The 19,799-nt window shown below is 47.8% G+C and overlaps 1 protein-coding gene across 9 annotated transcripts in view; it reads left to right on the top strand.

The window, feature by feature from the left end:
- Positions 1–19,799, top strand: part of TCF20 (transcription factor 20) — a 135,504-nt gene that overhangs the window by 54,114 nt on the left and 61,591 nt on the right. The window contains exon 3 of one of the 9 annotated variants that reach the window (XM_080393088.1): positions 14,863–15,039. The exons of 5 other annotated variants lie outside the window; for them this stretch is intronic. The gene's annotated coding sequence lies outside the window, so the exon portion shown is untranslated. Of the gene's footprint in view, positions 1–5,303; positions 6,455–14,862; positions 15,040–17,052; positions 17,225–17,266; positions 19,694–19,799 lie in introns of those variants that run through there. 3 more of the 9 variants (XM_080393089.1, XM_080393087.1, XM_080393091.1) reach the window with 3 other exon arrangements.

Below are 19,799 nucleotides of genomic sequence, written 5' to 3'. Positions count from 1 at the left end.
GCTTATGACTATTCAGATAAAACTTCATTAACTGAATTTTAAAAATAAGCCTTATTTTCAACCCTGTTAAAAATCAAGGGAGTGTAATTGGGTGTGAACAAACAAATACTAGGTGGAGAGCTTATTTGAAAGTTCTGTAAGCTGTGTGTCCATTTAATGCAAGGCTAAGAAAAAGCCTCTCGAGCCACAGACTCCTGAATTTTCAGGGGAAAAAAAAAAAAGACAAAATAAGATTATTGTCTTGCAAAGGAAAAAAAAAAAGGCCTTCTCATACGTGAAAAGATAGATGTATTTGTAAAGATACACAAACAGAAATGCACCTGATTTTTTTCTCCTCTCCCTTCCCCCTCCTTTTTCTGGTTCCCATTTAAAATGCCATATAAACAAATACTGTGGTGCTTCCTCAGCTGATATAGCAGAGCCTCCCGTTGTCCTGCAGGAGCAGCTTTCCACATCAGCCCTTTCAGGATCAAATCCCGCCACCCACCTCCCCCGAAAAAAAAAAAAAAAATAATACAGCGGCATGTTAACCACCCTGCACCTGCTGGGGTGCCTGTGTCTGCTGCCTGGGCGGCAGCATCCCGCGGGGGTTTGCAGGTTGCCTGTGCCAGCCCTGCCATGTGGATGGAGGACAAGGAGCCTGTCCCTCGGCGTGAAGCCCGCTTCAGCCCAAACTCTTCGACCCCCTGTTGCTAGCCTCCCTCTCTGGCCCGTTTCTCTCTGTACGTGAGAGTCTTGCACCCTGCGACAGCTGGTAATTAAAAAACCTTGGAAGGGGATATTATTGAGTTAACAGTAGTTATTTGTCAGGCTGCTGGGGGGGGGTGGGGGGGAGAGTGATCTATCCCCAGGGAAAGCTGCACTGACGAGGGGTGGGGGGGAGCAGGAGGGAGGAGGAAGTGGGGGCGAGATTGGCAGGTGACTGCCAGCTCTGAGGAGATGACAGCGGCAGCAGCTCCGCCAGTCCCACTTGAACACTGCACTGCAGGTACTGGGTTAATGGGTGGGAAGTGGTGAAGAAGAATATCAGGGTGGGTGGCTGGAGGGGAGGGTGTTGGCATGGGGGAGTTGATTTCTGTTAAACGCCAAGATAGAGATGACACTCTCTATATACATGTAATCATTAGACTTTTCATTCCTAAGAATATTTTCCTTCATGCAATTTTTTTAAAATGCAGAGAAAGCTTTCCCTAAACCTGACAGTATTCTACCTACGATCACTTCCCCCTTGCCAACGTTACCATGCTCTACAAAAACGGTCTGAAATGCTGTACTATTTTTGACCATTTCTTTAGGATATTTGTAGTGAAATTTTAATTTTTAAGCTGCTAGGAATAGGCTCCTCAGTCCCACATCATCACCATGTAGCAAGGCCTTTTTACTGAACATGAGACTGTATTACAATCTAAACCTCACAATTTTCTTGTTTGATGATACTGACTATCCAACTAGAAAATTCATGTATCCTCCTTTTGCAGGACTGGCAGGTTAGACCCAGACTGAAGTCCTGATTGACATCTGCAGACAGCATTCTTGCTCATGCTCACTCTCTCTCCCCCCGTGCTCATGCTCTCTCTCTTTCCTCTTTTCCCTTTCGGAGGGCAAAACATCTGTTTGCAAAGGGCTGAGGACATGCGCTGCACAGGGAGATAAAAGCAAAGAGCCCTCATCCCATGTAAGAGTTCATAGATCTGTAACTCAGGGGGCTGGCAACAGGGTTTGGCAAGGGTTGAAATCCTTCTGTCTTTCTCCCTTCTCATATGTTTGAATTCGAAAAACAAAAACAACCGGGGTTATCTCAGATGTGCAATAGTGAGGATTTAGATGTCAGCTTCGCTATCAGCTTCATTCTTTGTGTACAAAGAGAGAAAGAGGATCACAGATTTGCACCTAAGCTACACACAGCGATGCCTTGGTTTATCACAGCGAAGGAAGCCCATGCCTCTCCCCTTCCACCACAGCAGAGTTAAACCCCAGAGGCCTTATGCAGGCGGTGCCTGGGTTAGAGTCGCAACAAGGGCACGTGATTGTAGACCTGCATGATACATAGCAAATGAATGAAGCCTCAAAAAATGTCTCTCCTCTAATGCGTCTCCCTCCTACCACCAACAGCCCCCTGTAAAGTATTTAGCCATTAAAATGTTGGCTTTTCTCTTTGACCTGCTGTGGTTGTGGAAAGGGCCACCACCTACCCCAGCGCACCTGTGATGTTACGGGGTTTAGTCCAGAGAGTAGGTAAGGTTTCTGAGCTGTGAAAACAGTTGATGGGCTGGTCTGTACATCCAAATTGACCTATGGCTCAGGTACTCTGCTGGTGTGCATATCAGAAATGCCTGCAACAAAAGGGGCAAACTCCCTTTTATTTTCCAGTGCTGACATAGGCATGCTGATTCATATTACAGGGAGATACATATTTTGACTGCTTGACAAAGAAAATCATGCCCACGACAGCTTCTTGTCATGCAAGTAATCCTACTAAATGGAAGCATGACCAGCGCCATCTGTTTTGAGGTGTCTTCTTCACTGTGGTTTCCAGAGTCCTGGTGTGGCTGGTTTCAGGGTACTGTGTTTTAACCTGGCGACTGTCTGCAGTCTTTGCTGAACAGCAGTAGGAGCTTTGGGCATTTAGCAGCTTTGAAAATTACATCATAGACATCTTAAATGGTACTTCTCAAGTGTGCATTGGTTTTAAAGCTTAGCAGTCAGCCTTTTGGCCATATATATAGATCACACACACACTGAACTGCTTACTAGGAATGCCAGTTATTTGAATTCAAAGAAAAATTGCACATTTTTCTCCTGCCTTCATCCTCCCCTTTTCTGTTTTCTGCGTGGAATGAGGATCCCGGGGACACACCTTCTGGCCTCTGACATGCAGCAAGACCTCGAACTGGACCATGAACGTACTGGCCTGTCAGTTTTGCTAGTGGTAGAAGGGGCTCACCGTGTAAAGTGCTACCTGCTCTTTGGATGCTTGCACTACAACCCGCTGTATTTTCGCTGTTGCTAGTGTGTGGCAGCAAGAGTTCAGATGCATGCAGCCTTGCTTGGGGGTAAAGGGGGCTGGGGGAAGACACCAGCAGAAGACAGAAACGAACTCCCTGGTTTGAGCTGTGGCTCACAATTAACAGGACTGAAATTTTTGGCAATTCTCAGGGTAGCGGGAGTGGGTAACACAAAGCCAGCATTGGGAGCTCATTTTAATTTCAACCATCTTGTGCATGTGTAGTTGGCTCTCTTTGTTTAAAGAACTTGGCCTTCAGGTAGATTTTATTTGGATGGCTTGCTTATCCAAAGAACATTAATGACTTTCCTTGAGGAGTTCCAGCCAGTACCTTTGCACCCCGGTTCTCCTCTAGCCCTGTTTTCTCTTTTCCATAATCTCCCAGTGCCCGGCAGCAAGCCTTTAGGGTACATGCGCAAGCGAAAGGAGCTTGAGTTGGGGAATTAATATTCCTGGAACATAACACCAGCAGCATGCACACGCTGAGGAGAATATTAGAGCTATTAGCGGTGGGAGTTTGGAGTGCATGCAATATCTAGATGGAGAATTCAGTGTGATTAATCTGCCTCTAAGCAGCAGCCTCCGGGCTCTGGGAATTCTGTGGCACGTTTGAAATCAGAACTTTTTTTAATTACCTTTCCGCATCAACAAAACAATTGCAGTTGTGTGAAAATAAGCCCATTCAGTCCCTGCCCTGTCTTTTTTTCTTTTTTTTTTCTTTCTTCTTTTTGGACGAGACATGCTGCTGAAGCCCTGACTATTTGTGGTCCCAGCAGCTCTGACAGCACTTTGCACAAGTGCAGAGGGACTTAGCCTGGGAGAGTTGGCCAGCCTCCAAGTCAGGTAATTGCATTGTGGGCCAAGTTGGAGCAAGTCCGCGCTAGTCGGTGTGCCTGTGTTGAGATTCCTTCCTCTTCCCACTGCTTTATTCCACTTCCCAACAAATGCCAGTGCCTCCCTTTCTCCCCCCTTCACCTCCTTGCCTTGCTGGCATCCTGGCATGGTGGCAGCCATGTTGCCTCCCTGCCACGGGCAGGTTGAGAGAGATTCCCCAAGAGGGAAGGAGTGGGATAAATGTGGAGGCTTCTCTCATGCAGTTGGCAGGGTGGAAAGAAATAATTAAAAAAGATGAAAGGAGCTTGTCAGTATAAAAATGGCAGCAAAGTTGTGGTCAAACAAGGAGCAAGACTTGCTGAAGGATACGAGATCGGATGGGGACCTTCCTGCTTGCAGTTCGAACCTTTTTCCTCCCTCTCACAATTGGAGGCAGGATTCCTTCTGTTGCAGCCTGGTTTATCGCTGTACTGGCATAGAGAAGCCATAAAATGACAGGGGAAGTCTTTCCTGGTGCCATGGCCATGCCAGGGCTGGGGTGATGCCCCAAGGTGCTGGGGATTCAGAGTTGGTATGGGAACAAAGGCTTCAGCCATGGAGGAGTTCCCACCTGGAAAAGCATCTTCTGGCCACCTGCGTTTACGCTGGAAGCATGTAGAGCTGCCAGGGTACAGAAGTTTCTGACAAGTACCTCTCGCCCCTGCATGCTGCCGGGCTTCCAGCACCACGGGCTTCCAGCACCACTGCACGTGCTGCTAGCCTTCTGGGGCATCCCAGGCACTCGTGGGGTGCTCCTGCCGTCGGGCAGCAGCAAGCCGGGAATGTACCTGCCAGCCGGTTCGTGGCAGGGATCTGGATCATTTCCTCCCCGCTTCTCGCTCACTCCACGTACAGATTTCCCTCCTGCTGCACTGGCAGGTTGCGGGAAGGGCAGACTGCGACGGCAATGCTGTTTTCTCCTCCCTTCCAGGTCGGCACGGCAGTGGGGAATGCTTTGCAAGTCTCGGCGAGGGCAGAGATGGAGGCTGGAGAGAGCAGTGGACACACTGTGAGGAGCACAGGCTGTCTCCCCTTTGGCTCTGCAGTTCAAATAACTTTATAAATATAATGTTGTCCACAATTAGCACTGTGTAATTTTAAAATTATTATTATTTATTTCACTTGGCTGTGGCTGTGCCCTTGGCTTATCCCTCTGAATTCCTGGCCTTCAGGCATGATTAGCACAGTGGAAGTGTTTGAGATGCCTTGCTTCAAAAGGAGAAAAAAATACTCAATTTTAAACACAAATAACAGATATTTTATTTTTTTCCTTATTTACCAACATGTTTGAGGTTGTGTTAAATTTTAAGAAACTGATGTTAAGAAAAAATCCTCCAGCTGGATAAACAAAAAAGTCCCCAAACGGTACAACTTTGCAGGTCACATTAAGCCAATAGCTACTTAATAACCCTTTTTTTTCTTTTAGGGTTTATTTCAGAAATGGCCACAGAAGTCTGTATCATCAGCTTTTGCTCCCAGAGCAACATTCAAGCATTGCCTTGTACTGGGAGTACATCAAAGCCTCCTGACCTCTCTCTCACCTACCCCAGCCTCCCTGCCAGTCCCCAGGGCACCTAAAACCTAGAAATGCGCTGGGGAACTGAAAACCTCACTCTTTAACCCTATTCCCTTGCTTAGGCCTTACATACAACTCTGTTACCTTAACCCTGACCTTTAATGCCTCTTTTCCTCCAATTATATTTTAAAAGTGGTTTATTTCGGATCCTCAGGTGGGGGAAAAGAAAACCCCAAGAGCACACTGATCAGCGTTACCTTGGCCTGGCCCATGGCTCCCAGACCTCTGCCACGGAGCTTCGGCCACACTGGTGACTGTGCTGGCCGGGTGGCTCTCGGTGCTTGCCTTCCCACCGCCTATCAGGTGCGACCCATCCCTGTTTCGGTCCTTTCCCCTCAATCCCCCCCTGCTGTCCCCCCACAGAGCCTCTCCCCCGGCCACCCGTGCCTGTCGATTTTCCCCCCAGCACCTCATCCTGCTACAGCCCCGGCAGGTCCAGCGCGGCCGCGGCGAGCGGCACCGTCCCAAAAGGGCTGCAGGAGCCTGCGCTGCGCTGGAGGATGGCGCCCAGGCTGGCGCTTGCTGTCCATCCTGCCCAGACCACTTTAAAAAGGTATTTCCATCGTGGTCACAAACTTTCTTTGGGGGAAAAACCCACAAAAAACCTCAACAAAAAAAGAGAGCATGTTTTATTAAAAAAAAAAAAAAAAAAAAAAGCCATTTTCTTGGCCAGCCATTTCCTGAGTTCCCTTTGTTACTACTGCAGATATGTGTTTGAATAAGAGCCTTTTCCCCTCCCCTCTCCTATTCCTCCCTGTTCTACCCTGCAGTGAAGTCACAATCCGGCGTTTGTGGGCTCTGTGTGATGTCAGAGACTCAGCCTTGTGACTTCACCGGCGGGCTCAGGCAGAAGGTGCAGACGGGGCTGAGAGAAGAGAAAAAAAGCCCCCTCCTCTTCCCTTCCCCCCCTCCACCCTCTCGGTTTATAAAACCAGTAGCTGAGATAAATCGGAAGGGGGTGGGGAGAAGCAGCAGGGAAAGCTGAGAAAGATGCCAGAAAGGTACAGTAAATGGGCTTTATCTCTCTCTTCCTCTCCCTGAAAGTTGAGAGTGGAAAATTGCCCTGCAGAGGCCAGCTCTCGCCGACCACACGCGCGGCGGCGGCGGCCGTGTGTCTGCGGCGCCCTGTGCGTGTCACCCGCCCCAGTGACGCCGCCGTGCCCGCCCGGGCGCCCGCGGGTGGGGGCGCGGGGGAGGCGGGCGGGGGGCGGCCGGCTCCGGCCGCGGGGAGCCGCTGGCCCTGTCCCTTTGCGGAGGCCCCGGCTGCTGGCTGCAGCCTGGCCCCTGCTCTGAGACCGGCGTAAATGGGTTAGGGGGGGTTGTGCATGTGCGTGCATCTGTGTGTGGTGTGGGGGGCTTCCCCCCCCCCCCCTTCCTTCCCCCTGTGTCTCTCATTGACGATGCCTTTTATATTTTGTTTTGGTTTTGGATGCGTTTTCATTTTTTTCTTGCTCTGCAGGTTCAGAGTAGCACGGGGGTGGATGGGGTGGGGGCCTGCCATTTCACCGTGATGCGTGGGTACACCAGGAGGGAGAAGGGCAGGGCCTCAGGGTCACATTCTCAAGGGCTGTGAGATATGATTTCTTCTTTAATATCTCCATCTTTTTTGGGTTTTGGTTGTTGTTGGGTTTTTTTAACTGACATCCGCACAATAGCAATGTGGGTGCACCAGCAAAAAGCAACCTCAAAAAAAAAAAAAAGGGGAAGGAAAAAAAAGGGGGAGGAGGAAAAGGGGGGGTTAGCTTGCCCCTCCCTTCTTCTTCAGCAATATTTTTTTTTTTCCTGTGTCCAATTTACTGTTCACTGGAGATTTTGGACAAAGACTGGGGCAGTGGGTGGGCTGCTTTGAGTTTTGTGATATAATATGACTGGAGTGAGAGAGTAAAGCACAGACAATTAAGGATCGGCGCGAGGGCTTTGCTCATTCAGTCTGTTGAGGAAGCCGTCATTTTGTGTTAGTGTGTGTGTCTGGAGGAGGAAGGATAGTGGAGAGTGACAGTGGAAGGATGCCTAACGTTGTGGTGTATTTGTACTTGCTAAATGCCTGCTCTAGGAAAGGGGGGCTTCCAAAGAAAGGGATGAGGAAAAGGGGGTCCTTCTGAATTTGCCCCTCAGTGAAGCCACTTCAGACCGGACTCTGGCTGCTGGGAACGTGATGTTTTGTTGCCTCCTCGAAAGGGGAGGGCTGAGGAAGGAAAAGTGCATGCAGGTTCAGGCAGGTTTCTTGCTTCCACCGCTCTGCCGAGGCACCTCACCCTGATGACCGGTGGCTTCTCCGCCTGCTGTGGTTTGTGAAGTTCCTGGGCAAAGCTCTGCATCCCGACTGGCTGCAGCACCGGGCTCCCCTCTGCTCCTGGGTCACTTGGGTCCCGACGCTGCACTCCGCTCCTAACGACCCAGAGCGCATCCTGCTTTTGTAGTTATTTATTTCTTTATTTCAACTACTGGACCCTGGCTGTCCTCTGCCAGTACATTTCAAGGCTGATGAATAGCACCCCCTGCAGTTATAGAGCTGATCTTTTGTAGCACAGATGTATAATTAATTGTGCAGCACTTTTGCAGTCTGAACAGGCAAGTGGATTCTTGGAAAACACCTAGGTACTGCTGCCTGCTTCTCAGACCCCCGACTCCACAGCCCTTAAGGGAGTGACCTACTGGCCATAGCTTGGGAGCCTCTGTCCTACCATACTGTCCGTAGTGATCTGAAACAGAATTCAAATCCAGGTCTTTGGTGTAAAAGACAAAAACACCACAAAAAAGCCCAAACCTAAAAAGCACTGCTGTGCAGCAAGACTCCTCTGCCCCTGCTCTGACATGAAAGGACTTCAGGGGTTATTGCATCTCTGCTCCATCAAGGTGGTGACGTTTAGGGATTTTTTTTTTTCCCTCCTTCTTTCTTCTCTCAGAGGGGAAGTAAGGATTTGTTAGTTTGTAAAGCACTTTGAAGATAAAAATCATTGTCTGTGCTGAGTGCTGTCTGGTGGCTTGTCTGAGTCACAACCCGGGCTTGGCTGGGAAGCAAAGCCTGGAATCACCCCGCAGCCCCCTTGCAGGATTAAGCCAAATGCCCCACTGTGGGAGGGTCCTGCTTTGGACCTCTGGCACCAGGAAGGGCAGAAGTGGAGGTGATCAAGTGGGACTGGACACTCACTGCATGCGAGCCTGGGAGGTGGGGGACAATGAGCAAAATGGTCCCGGTGAAACTGGGAGCAGAGGACATCGGGGATTCGATTTAGCTAAGATAAGATAAAGAAGAGATTTTAAGCCTCATTGTCTTGTCTGGGTATGTCAGGATTGTCCCCTATGGGGTTTTCCTCAGTTCTTTATCTACACCTGCTTTTAAATGAGTCCTGAAAGAGCAGAAAACAGTGGAGAAAACCCTTTCCTTTCATTTCTCTTCAGCTGGGGACATCTGTCGCACAGGACTGTAACCATGTGTGTTTGGGGAGGGGGGAGGCATGCATCACTTCAACCCCATGCTAGGACATGAAAGGATTAAATCTCTTTCCTAAGCAAAGTGGAAGGTCCCCAGGTGTCTTCTCTCAGGCTCAGAGATTGCAGTGGGAGAAGGAGGCAGGATCCAGCTGGGTAAGAGACCTCATCAAGAGCATAAAAGCATTTAGGGTAAAGGACAGTCTGTCTCCCTGAGTAGGGGAAGTAATCAGTGAGGATGTGCGAGGGTCTCTCAAAAAGCCCTAGGCAGGTGATGCTTGTATTGGAGGAGAATTTCTAGGTAGTGGGGAAGAGGAATGAGCTGAAAGTGTTAATTGGTTCCCCCCCTCCCCCTTTCTGTTAAAATATTCCCTTTCTTGTAACCACTACTGCTTTTTTCTGGCCCTCTTTTTTTTTTTTTTTTTTTTTTAAGCATCAGTCTCAATGAAGAGGACTGTTAAGGAAACCCCTCTGCTTATCACTTAAGGCTAGCTGCTGACTTACTGTTTCTCAGATGAGATAATGCTAGCTTATTGTAAATAGGGTGACTACCCTTTTTCATCAATATTAGGAATAACCTGACACCTTGATCTTCAGCCCGTGGAATAAATCTCACTGTAAGATTTCAAAGCATTGCTGGTTTTGGTGAAGAGAGTTGTCCCTTCTCTCACCCCACGCTTTCTCTTATGGAAAGGCTTAGCTCTGGGGGAAGGATCCTTGAGCTGTGGGCAGGTACCCCAGGGAATGTGAAATTTCACCCCTGGTGAAATGCTTTCTCTCTGCCAACGTAAGCAGAGTCTCTTCATTAAACCTGGCTTCAGCCAGGGTTATTAGGGGACCACCTTGAGGACTGCAGCCTCCTTGTATGCTGCTGTTCCTCATGAAAATGTTTGTGTTGGGATAGTTTGTTTTCTCTTTGTGGGTTTGGGCTATTTCTAAAACTTGCTAAAACCAGTGGAGACCCATTGAGTTGGTAGGTTGACATGAATTGTTCTTGCTGAGGCTTCTGTTCTTGCTGGTGATGTCCTAAGAAGTGCCCATCTTATTTTCTGGGCCCTGATAGAACCAACAGTGTTTTGTTTAGGTCTAATTACTCTGAGCACGTTTACAGACAAGTTAAATAGGGGGCCTTCAGTCCTAATCACCTCTCAGGACAAATGTGAGTGCCAGGAGGATTCCCAGCTGCAGAAGATAATCTTTTCAACAAGGATGATGAAAGCACCAATATACAAGCAGAGGTTTGTTAGTCTGAACCTGAACTTAAGCAGGCAACTGGAAGAGTCCCTTGAATCCTGAAATAGAAACAAGTTCCTGAAGGTTGACTCCCCCAAAATAGGTCTGTCCACTCTGCAAAGTTTAATGCTGATTTTCTTAACCCAGGATGGTTACCTCTGTTACCTGGTAGCTTTTAAGGCATCCCTGTTGCTTAGGTTAGGTGACATGAATCAAAATACACTTCTTTCCCCCACTGCCAAATGTCTTGGTAGTGCTCATAAATGGTTGAATATGTTGTTTTTAAAGTTGAAAGTTCTCTATGTTCTCGTGTGCACTATTCTGACTTGGATTTGAATGTGACTTAGAAGTAATGCAGAGTACTAAAATAAGACATTAATGTCTTCTGAAATGTAGAATTAGAGGATTTGAGCATTGAATGTACTTTTATGAGTCTCAAGATACAAAGTAATTAAAGTGGTCATATTTGAAGTAGGTTTTTTTTCTTTCTTGTGTTTTGTTAGCAATAGGAGATATATAAGTAAACTGTGGTGAAGCTTAAAAGAATACTCTTTATAAATGAATCTTGCTGCTGAAATGGGACCAGAGAACATCCCTATACATGACAGAAAAAGCAGAAATTGGTTTCTGTGACAAGAAACTAATGAGATTTCATGCAACATGTATCTTCAGTGGACCCTTAGATTACCCAGTATAAATACAGCCTTCATACCAGACGAATGTGGACGACCTCTTGGTTTTGGTATAGTCTGATGCCCTCTGCTTTGCCTCTTGCTGCTGCAAGCCCTTCTCATGTGCTGTTCCATGTGCCTGAATTCTGGAGCACGGTAGCTGCAAGGTGACTGGAAGAACTAATGCTGTTCCTTCAGGGACTTCCTGCCACCACCCCGTTGGAACAGCCAAGATTCAAAACAGCTATTGCATGCATCGGGGAGGAAACCAACAGGGAGCAAAGTAAGAATCAGAATCATAGTTGCCTTTAAAATTGGGGACTATATGTCATGGGGATTTAAGCTTGTTAAGCCTGGAAATTCACGCTTCCCTGTAGGCAGAAACCACCCCACCACCACCCCACCCCCCCCAAATGAAACCTCTGTAAAAGGCCAGCAGAAGTAAAAGCAAAAAAATAAATAAATAAATTCCTTTCTGTAAAATATGTTGAGGCAAGGCAGAGTTGGTTTTGTGTAAGACCATTTAAAAAAATATGAGTTCTAATATTTGAACTTCTCCTTTTATTTAGATATGTTTAGCAATTCAGATAATGAAGATTTGTTAATGGCCTTTTCTGCCGTGTTAGAGACAGTCTTGCTAGAGAATCCTGTTTATGTGACTTTCTATTATAATTTCCACCTTTATTTGGACATACACATGGAAATGTGGTCCGTTGGTCTGTTTTTCCTCAAAAGCCCAGCTTCTGTTTTTTCTCGCTTTTTTTACTAGACTTGGATTCTTTTGTCTGCAGCATCACAATTACTTTTACAGCAACTAATTCTGATTCTGCCAGAAGCAGCTTTTTGGCAGAAGGTAAAAGGAATAAGCAGAAGCAGCTGAGCAGGTCTTAAGGTACAAAGATCTTACTTTCATGAATCAGCTGCTTATAGCAGGAAGATGAGAGGACAGAAGTGTTGCAGTATTAAAAGATGGAGCAGAATTGTCTCCCATATAGGTGATTTTAATATTTCTTCTGCTATGATTCATGCTACCTACCTATCGTTTTCCTTCCTTTGAGGTGCTCCAAAGTCTTCCAACCCAGTTGTTGCTCTGTTGCAGGAATTGGGTTGCAGGACTTAACACTATGGTTTATGGAGAGGATAGCATTTTTGTGTCTGAAGGATAGCAGCTTCCAAGTGATGCAGCTGAGACATGACAGTATGTTGAGAATCTGTGCTTGTCCAAAATACTTTCCAGCAAGCACACAGATCCTTTGGCTGTCTTAAGGGGAAAAGTTCAATATTGGTGAATTAATGAGAGGAGAGCCCTCCCTGTCTTCGTTGCAATTCCTTGGGAGATGTCTGATATGGCTTCTCCCTTGTGTAGGGTCAGATGTAACACTTTTTATCTGAAGTAAGCGCAAAAGAAACAGGAGGAAGGTATGGGAAATCCTGGGGCTAGATAGGAAGAGAGGTAGGAAATGTTAATGAATGCAGCCATGCTGATGTCTTTCTTGGAGAAAGAGAAACAGGCTAGCTGCCCTTGCTTTACACTTGCTTAAAGATGTAGCTGTCCCACCGTGAATATAAGTTTCAGTCCCTGGTTGCGTGACCTGTAGGTGCCCGATCTTGCTGTCATCTTTTGTATTATCTATCTTCAAGCTAGCCTCTAATGCCCATTCCCGTAGCATCTAAGTGCCTTTAGATGAAAGCTGCAAAAGTGCAGTGGTGAGCCTGTGCGTGACATAAAATTGTGTAACGGGGGAAAGGATTAGGATAAGGGTAGTACTTTGAGGGGACAGGTGCCGTGCCTGTGAGAAATCTGCGTGCCTGACTCTGCAGAGACTTCAGCCTCCTGGTGCTGCTAGTTCAGTGCTTTTCATCAGGAATGAAACCTTTTGTAAAGAAGTCGTCTCTCAAGAGGACCCCACCAGCTGCATTCAGAAATCATCTTTCCTCTAAGAAACACTGGGGTGCTCAGAATCTTTCGAGCGTATGTTACCTGACAATTCCTTCTCGATCCTGCAAGCTGCATCACTTGCTGTCCTCCCCCCTTCCAGGCAGAGTGAGGTCAGACAGAGAGTGTGTGGAGATGAGAGGTGGTTGAGGTCAGGAATGGTGTCATCCTTCCATCCTGTCCCCTGTGTCGTCCTCCCCCCCAGCTGCTAATGTATGCTTCTGGAGAGCCACACAAACTGAGTAATTACTGCATTATGGCTAGATCAGAAGTGGTGACCTCAAAGACAGAAGGAGACTCTCTATCTCCATTTGTCAGTCCTCTCGGGGTCAGAAGGACCTTTTTTCTCTGGGATCTGTGGTAGAGGGGAAAGGGATGTGCAAGGTAAGCTTTATATTAAGGCATAACAGGGAAAAAACGTTTGCTTTTGCCATTACAGAGTTCATGTACAAGAAAAGAGTCAACATTGCTTGCATGTGTGCTGCAATAGCAGCACTGGTAGGAGCAGTGGCACTAACCCCAGGGGCTAGTCAGGGGGCTTTATTTTGCCTGGAATCTCCCATCCATTGTAGAGGAGGGTGCCAAGTTTTGAGGCCATTTTCCTGACTGTCTCTGCCTTGTTTGTGCCTCTGTCCTTGGAAGCACTTTGATTAGGAGCTGGGGGGAGGGTGTCTGGGTGGAAATGGGTAGGATTTGGAAGGTTTCTGTTGTGGTAGTACCATAATGGCTCTGTACAATTAGGGCTGAGCTGATTTTCTTACACTAGAACCAGAGACTTCAGTCTTTCTTACAACTGTGGTGTAGCGCATCTGCTGAATTTATAGCGCTTAACTCTTCAATGATGGAATATGTTTGCTGGAAATGTACTTGCAAACCAGTTTAGTTTCTTGCATTGATTTGAAAATGGATCCTTTTAAGGGTTTGTTTTGGTAAGTAACCAGTTTTGGCCTTAAATCCTTGGGTTTTTTCTTCTTTTCAGAACTGAAGGGTGATTTGCTTGTAAGTTGCTTTAAGAGCATGTAGATAAATACTGCTGATGACTTTACCCTGAACTAGAACTGTTTGCATGAGTGTTAGCTTCCCGCCTGATTGTGTGTTTGCAGGATCAGAGCCCTAATAGCATGATGGAGGTTACTTTCTTCATTAGTCCTAACTGTTTTAGTTTAAAAATTACTTTGTGTGTAACTAATGGTGGTCAAGTAGTTGTCACTGAATGGCCAAGTCAGGATGTTGAATTTCTTCATTCTGGAAATAAAGTGAAATGTTCAGTGGCAAAGAAAAACTCGGTGATGTGAACAAGGTGTACTAATGACAGTGTTTTTTCATCCGGAGTCTGCAGACAGCCAAAAATTAGTTTCTGAGAGAATCAAGTTCTCCATTAAGCTCAGTGGGGTTGTACATTAAAGCCTGATACATCACTTCAAAAGCTACAAAGGATATTGTGTCTCTGCTTGTGTGATATTTAACTAATATAGTTTTGGTAACTTTGTTTTCATTCTGCGCTTTTAATGACCCTTTATATTACCAGTGATGCCTACTGTAGTACAACAGCTGACGATAGCGTGGCATTTACCTGTATTTATAGCATGAAGTTTTTTTAAACTTCATTTCATGCCTTAAAATCAGCCACACAGTTACGAGCTTTTAAATATTTTAAAAAGCATCTCCTCTTGTACTTCCCTTGTAACACCTATAAGTACTCATTAGTGGAGATGGGAAATGTTGTTGTGCAGCAGACTAGAGATCCAGGTATTTAAGTATGCTAATTCACTTATTTTTGGTCCTTTGAAAAATGTTTGACTTGTGAATGTTAGCTGTTCTTGTAGTTTTATAGTGCCTTTTTGAGCATTGTACAAAACTGTTTCTATGTATGCTGCAACTTCATTTTGGACATTCAGTAAAAAAAAAAAATCTCGATATACCAAGATTTTATAGATAAGGTATTTTCTTATGTATTTGTATACACAGAAAGGTTTTACCTTAAGGTAAGTTTAAGTTTAACTTAAGGTAGAGTGCTGTAACCTTATAAATCTACATAAAGGATTGACCTCAATTGACGTTTCACTTCAAAATCAGAAAACAGATAATGCAAAATCAAATTATAAAAACCTTATCGAGTTCCCCCACCCCATTACAGCTTTTATCACAGCCCTGGATCCCCAGAGGGAATGCTGCTCTAACCAAGCTCTTAGCATGCCATGGCAGTCAACAAGATTAAGGCTGTTTGCGACTAGAGCAACCTCACAGTTTGTCACAGTGAATGTGCTGTCGGATCCTCTTCTTCAGGCGAAGGAAGCAATGACCTCCACCTCCCGTAAGTGAACCACCATTCCTTAAATGCTACATGCAAATAGGCAACAAGTGCTGAAGAGAGCAGGGGCACACCATACTGCAAGAGCATGCAATAAGGCAGCGTCTGTGTGCTCCAGCTGCAGCTCCCAGGTAGCTGATGCAGGGCACATTTCAGTAATCTCATCTGCGAGAGAAGGCACAGATCAGAGCAGAAGGCTTGCCTCCAAAAGGAGCTGTTGCCTTTTGAGTCCAGAGGGGGGTGGAGGAGCAGGCAAGTCCTTCGTGGGCACTCCCGCTGCGTGACTTGCCCAGCTGGCAGCTGCGGAGTCCCCAACACTGGTGAATTGTGAACCTGAAAGACAAAGGGTAGGAGCACGTGTAATTGTTGTCTGCTCTGGTTGTTTTCCCCAGACTATTGCCATCATTGCAGTCGTGCCTAGATGGAATTTCAGCCGGGCTCTGAATTATTTTTGACAGATAATGCATGGTACAAGATGTGGTGGTTTGTGTTTATTTTACATAAAGAGCAAGTCACCTGTGGAGGAACCATCAGTGAAGTTGTCAGCCGGTTGTGCTTACAACACAGGCCTCCTAAGCAGTTTGTTGCTTTTTGGGATGAACTATGAGCATGGGCCTTCTCTCAGAATCAGGCTTGCTGAGGATTTGGGGAACAGAGCTTGGGAAGCAGGGCAGACTGTCTTGAAGCTGTCATATCTGCTTTGTAAAGTTCCTGGCAAAGTGAGGTTTAAATGATGTTCGAGCTTTCTCTGCCCAGCACTTCGAGCTGCTCAGGCTGCCAGCCTCCTGCGTTTTCACGTGAGATGCTCTGAGTGGCAGATGGAGGAAACTGTAGTGTCATACAGAGCTTCCTTTGCTGGCATGCAGGCTTAAATGAAGGAGATGATGATTTGACAGGCGCTGCATCCTTGCTCTCGGGCTGCCCCCTCCACCAGTCTCCTTGCCCCATCACTCTCAAAAATTAAACCTAAAGACCAGCGAATATGCTCCAAAAAGCTTAATCATTTCTGCAGCGCGGAAGTCGAACCGGACACGCTTCACTCCCGCATTTAAGGCTGACGGGGGCCTCGGAAGCGCCCGCAGCCCCGTCTCTAATCGTCCGGGAGGCACCGGAGCGGCGGGGGGCGCGGGGCCGGCCCCACTGGGCGCAGCCGCGCGTGCCGAGCCCTCGCGCCGCCGGTGCCCCGCGCTGGCACGGCGCGCGCCCGGCCGCCCGCAGCCTCCATGTTGTTTCCCGAGCTCCGCGCGGCGCCGCTGCTTCGGGGCGCGCCCAGCCCCGGCTTGCGGCCTGGCCCCGGCTCGGGGTGTCCGCCAGGGCTGCGGGCCGGGGAAGGGGCTCCCCCGCCCCGCCGGCAGCCCTCCCGGGCCCGCCGCAGCTGCCTGCACCCCGCCTGGGAGGGGGCCTGGTGGGGAGGAGCGGCCAAACGGAATAAATTCGGTTCTTAAAATAACTCGGTATTGATTTATGAGGGGATGGACGTGGAAACTGCCGCGGCCCCGCCCCCGAAGAGGCTGAGGGGGCCCGCCGCCCTGCCTCCGCGCCGCCGGGGCTGGGCCGCCGGGCGGGGGCCTCGGGGGCCGCCGCCGCGGGGGGCTGGGGCGTGACACGCGCGCCGGGCGTGCCTCGCCCACGTGCGGCGGCGGCGGTGCCGCCCGCTCCCAGCCCACGGGCCGGGCCTGCCGCTGCCCTTCCCCGGCCCCGCGGCGGGGAGGCGCCCTCAACGGGCTCCTCCCGGCGCTGCGCGGCCCCTTTAAGCGGGCGCGTGGTGGGAGAGCCCACCCCCCCCCACCCCCCCCCCATGCTGCCGCGCGCACACATAGACATGTACACAGGCGCGCGCGCACGCGCCGCTCCCCCTCCCCTCCCCGCTCCCTCGCCCGGCCGGGACCCGCCGCCTCGCGCCGTTCCCGCTGGCGCGCGCTGCTCCCCAGCGCCCGCTGCCATTGGCTGGCGGGGGTCAGCTGACCCCGTGTTATTTCCTGTGTGTGTGCGCCTCTGTGTGTGTGGGGTGAGGGGAGAATGGAGCGAGACGCCCCCGGGCCCCCGCGGTCCCCCCGGCCCGGCCCCCGGCCCGCCGCGGTGCCCCGCCGCCCGCGCTGCTGAGCCGCCCCCGCCCCGCCGGTACCTCCCGCGGCGGCGGGGGGCACCGGGGAAGGCGGCGGGGGGAGGTGGGGAGGGAGGGTCGCAGGTAAGGGGCACCCGCGCCTGGGCCGGGCCGGGCCGCGCCGCGGGGTGCTGGGGTTCGGGGGAGGCCTGGGGAGGGAGAGCTGCTGGGGGGGCCCGGTGCTAGCGCTGGGGAGGCCGAGGCTCCTCCGGCAGTGCGAGGGGTTGTGTGGGAGGGAATGTGGGGATCTCCTCCGTGAGTTGGAGAGCGAGTGCTGGGTATGAGGAGGATTTGAGAAAGGGCTCTTGGGAAGTTCTCTTCGTAGCATGGTTAAGCCCCCCCCCCCCCCTTGTTTTTTTTCTTTGAAGAAAATATGTTTGTGTTGATGTGTGTTGAAAGAGGCCCTCGTGCTCCGTGGTGAGGTGCACACCTGTTTTCCTGTCCCAAAAGATTGGTGTTTTGCAAGAACTGTGAAGTTTTTATGGGGATGTGGCGATTGGCGCTTCCGTTGAAGGGGCAACTGATTAAAAATGTCGGAGAAGAACAAGTTGCAGTAGGTGGACGGGCTGTGTTGTGAATGCTTGAGATTCGTGGTGCTTTTTTTCTTTCTGTAGAGTTAACTCTACACTGCTCATTTGCAGAGATAGGATGTAGTGTGTTGGGGCTGCTGTGAGGATCAGATTTTCTTTTGTTAATGCTTCTTACTTTGCTGGAAGCCGTGTTTAGGACTGCAGTTGGAAGCTATTTTTCCTCCCTTTCAAGGAAGAAATAAGAGAAAGTTATGTAACCTTCGTGTTTTAACCTATGTATCAGAGCTGTCTAATGATACCGGCACTCTGTTACTAAGCTGAAAATAGGAGCACATTTGTATGTGAATCAACAAGTGGTTGTCTCTGTAGGTAGATTTTGCACCATCAGAATCCTTTATTTTTTGTGCATGCTATCTTATTAGTAACATTCCCCCCTTCATTAAAAGGGCAGGCAGTTTGATTGAATTGCAGCCGAATGTTTCCTATACTGTTTCAGGGTGGCTTCTTTTAATCCTTCTTTTGAAAAGAAAAAAAATAAGAGGTACACCTGCAAGGGGATTGAGGTTCAGTTTCAGAGCCTTCTGTGTTCAGTTATCATTTTGAAAGCTATTCATGTGTGTGTAACTTGTTGCCATTGGTTGATTCACCCATGGGTAATTCTTCGGAGTGTTTGATTTTTTTTAGCATGCTTCCTGATCAATAGGTGTGCATATAGCAGTTGGCTCACCTTTACCCTGTTTATTTGTAGAGCAATAGAGTGACTGCATGATGGAGATGCAGCAGCCTCTGGGTTAGGTTTGTAGCATGTTGGCCGAACTCAATTCGGGAAGAGCTAGACTTTTTTCACCTGTTTTCTAGACTGCTTTTTTGTTAGATAACTTTGGTTTCTGAGGCTTATAGATGGGTATTGTGATGCTTAATTAAGTCCATTTGTTTAAGTATATGTGATAAATACTACTTAATATTGTTACTTGTGAGTTTTCATTTGGCTGAAATGTTTTGGGATGGTTGTTTTTCCTTAAATCTGTGTTTAAGGGTTCCCTATTAGTTCACTTTAACTTGAGTTGTTTGAAGCTGTATTTCTTCATTTGCTGTGTCTGCATTATGTTGTTGGCCTATAAAAAGGCAGCTGCATTAGTGTACTGCAGAAAGAATTACTATTAAAAAAAAGGACGGATATACTTATTAGTTCAGTCATCTATGTCTTAAACTTTAATGTTACAAGGAGAGAATAATAGTTTTTCCTCATTTCTGTACATTGCTGGCATGTGAAATGCATATTTTTGTGTTTTCTGGTTAAATTAGCAAGCGAACTTACTATGCCTTCAGAGTGGGAGTATGACAGCACCTTTTATATCAAATATATGACTTGCTACAGTACATTCTGATTGCTTATAGTTTTGGGAATGACCTCAGACAAGCTTGATAGCTTTCGGTCTGTATTAATAGACTTAAATGTCTAGGGGAGGGTTTTGGGCCTTCTTGCAAGTTTGTATTCTTGAGACTACTTAGCTTTAAATCTCTTAGCGTCGTTTCTGGTAGAATGGTATGTGTTTTGACACAGTTTGGGCTTTGATCTCTAAATCAGGTTTCAGAGGCTTTGGAACTGATGAAACCTGCAGTTTTGCTGAAATGTATGCTTTAATATACCTTTGCAGCCTGGGGCAGGTTAAACATGGTTCCCTATATGAAAGCACTAGGAGCAGCTTGGTTGTGAGTGTCTTTAACAGGGGGTCAGGATTCTTTTTGTTGTTGTTTCATCCTTTACTTGGTAACTAATTCTTCATAAAGAAGTTTTGAGGTGAATGTTAAAGGAGTAAATCTGTTTCTGTAATGCGTAAATAAGATCTGAAGGTTATTCAGATGAAACAGAAAACTTCTTTATTAGTTGTAAAAAAAAAACCCTCCTTTTACTGTCAGAAGAAGTTTCCTTAATCTTCAGCTGAAGAACTGGGGAGATATTAACCTCTCCTTTACTACATTTGAAAGGATACTCTGATTAAATTTAAAGGCTTAAAGCAGTGTAAGTAAAAGAGTTTTTAATATGGTTCTGTCTGTGATTGATACGTGTATAAAGTCTGCAGGGGAAAGAGTGAAGTGTGTATGTTTTGGGGGTCCATTCCCCCCCC

The sequence above is a fragment of the Falco punctatus genome, assembly GCF_963210335.1.
Source record: "Falco punctatus genome assembly, chromosome: 6".
Taxonomy (NCBI): Eukaryota; Metazoa; Chordata; class Aves; order Falconiformes; family Falconidae; genus Falco; species Falco punctatus.
Note: the sequence above shows the minus strand (reverse complement) of the source record. Positions and strands in the feature narration are given on the sequence as shown.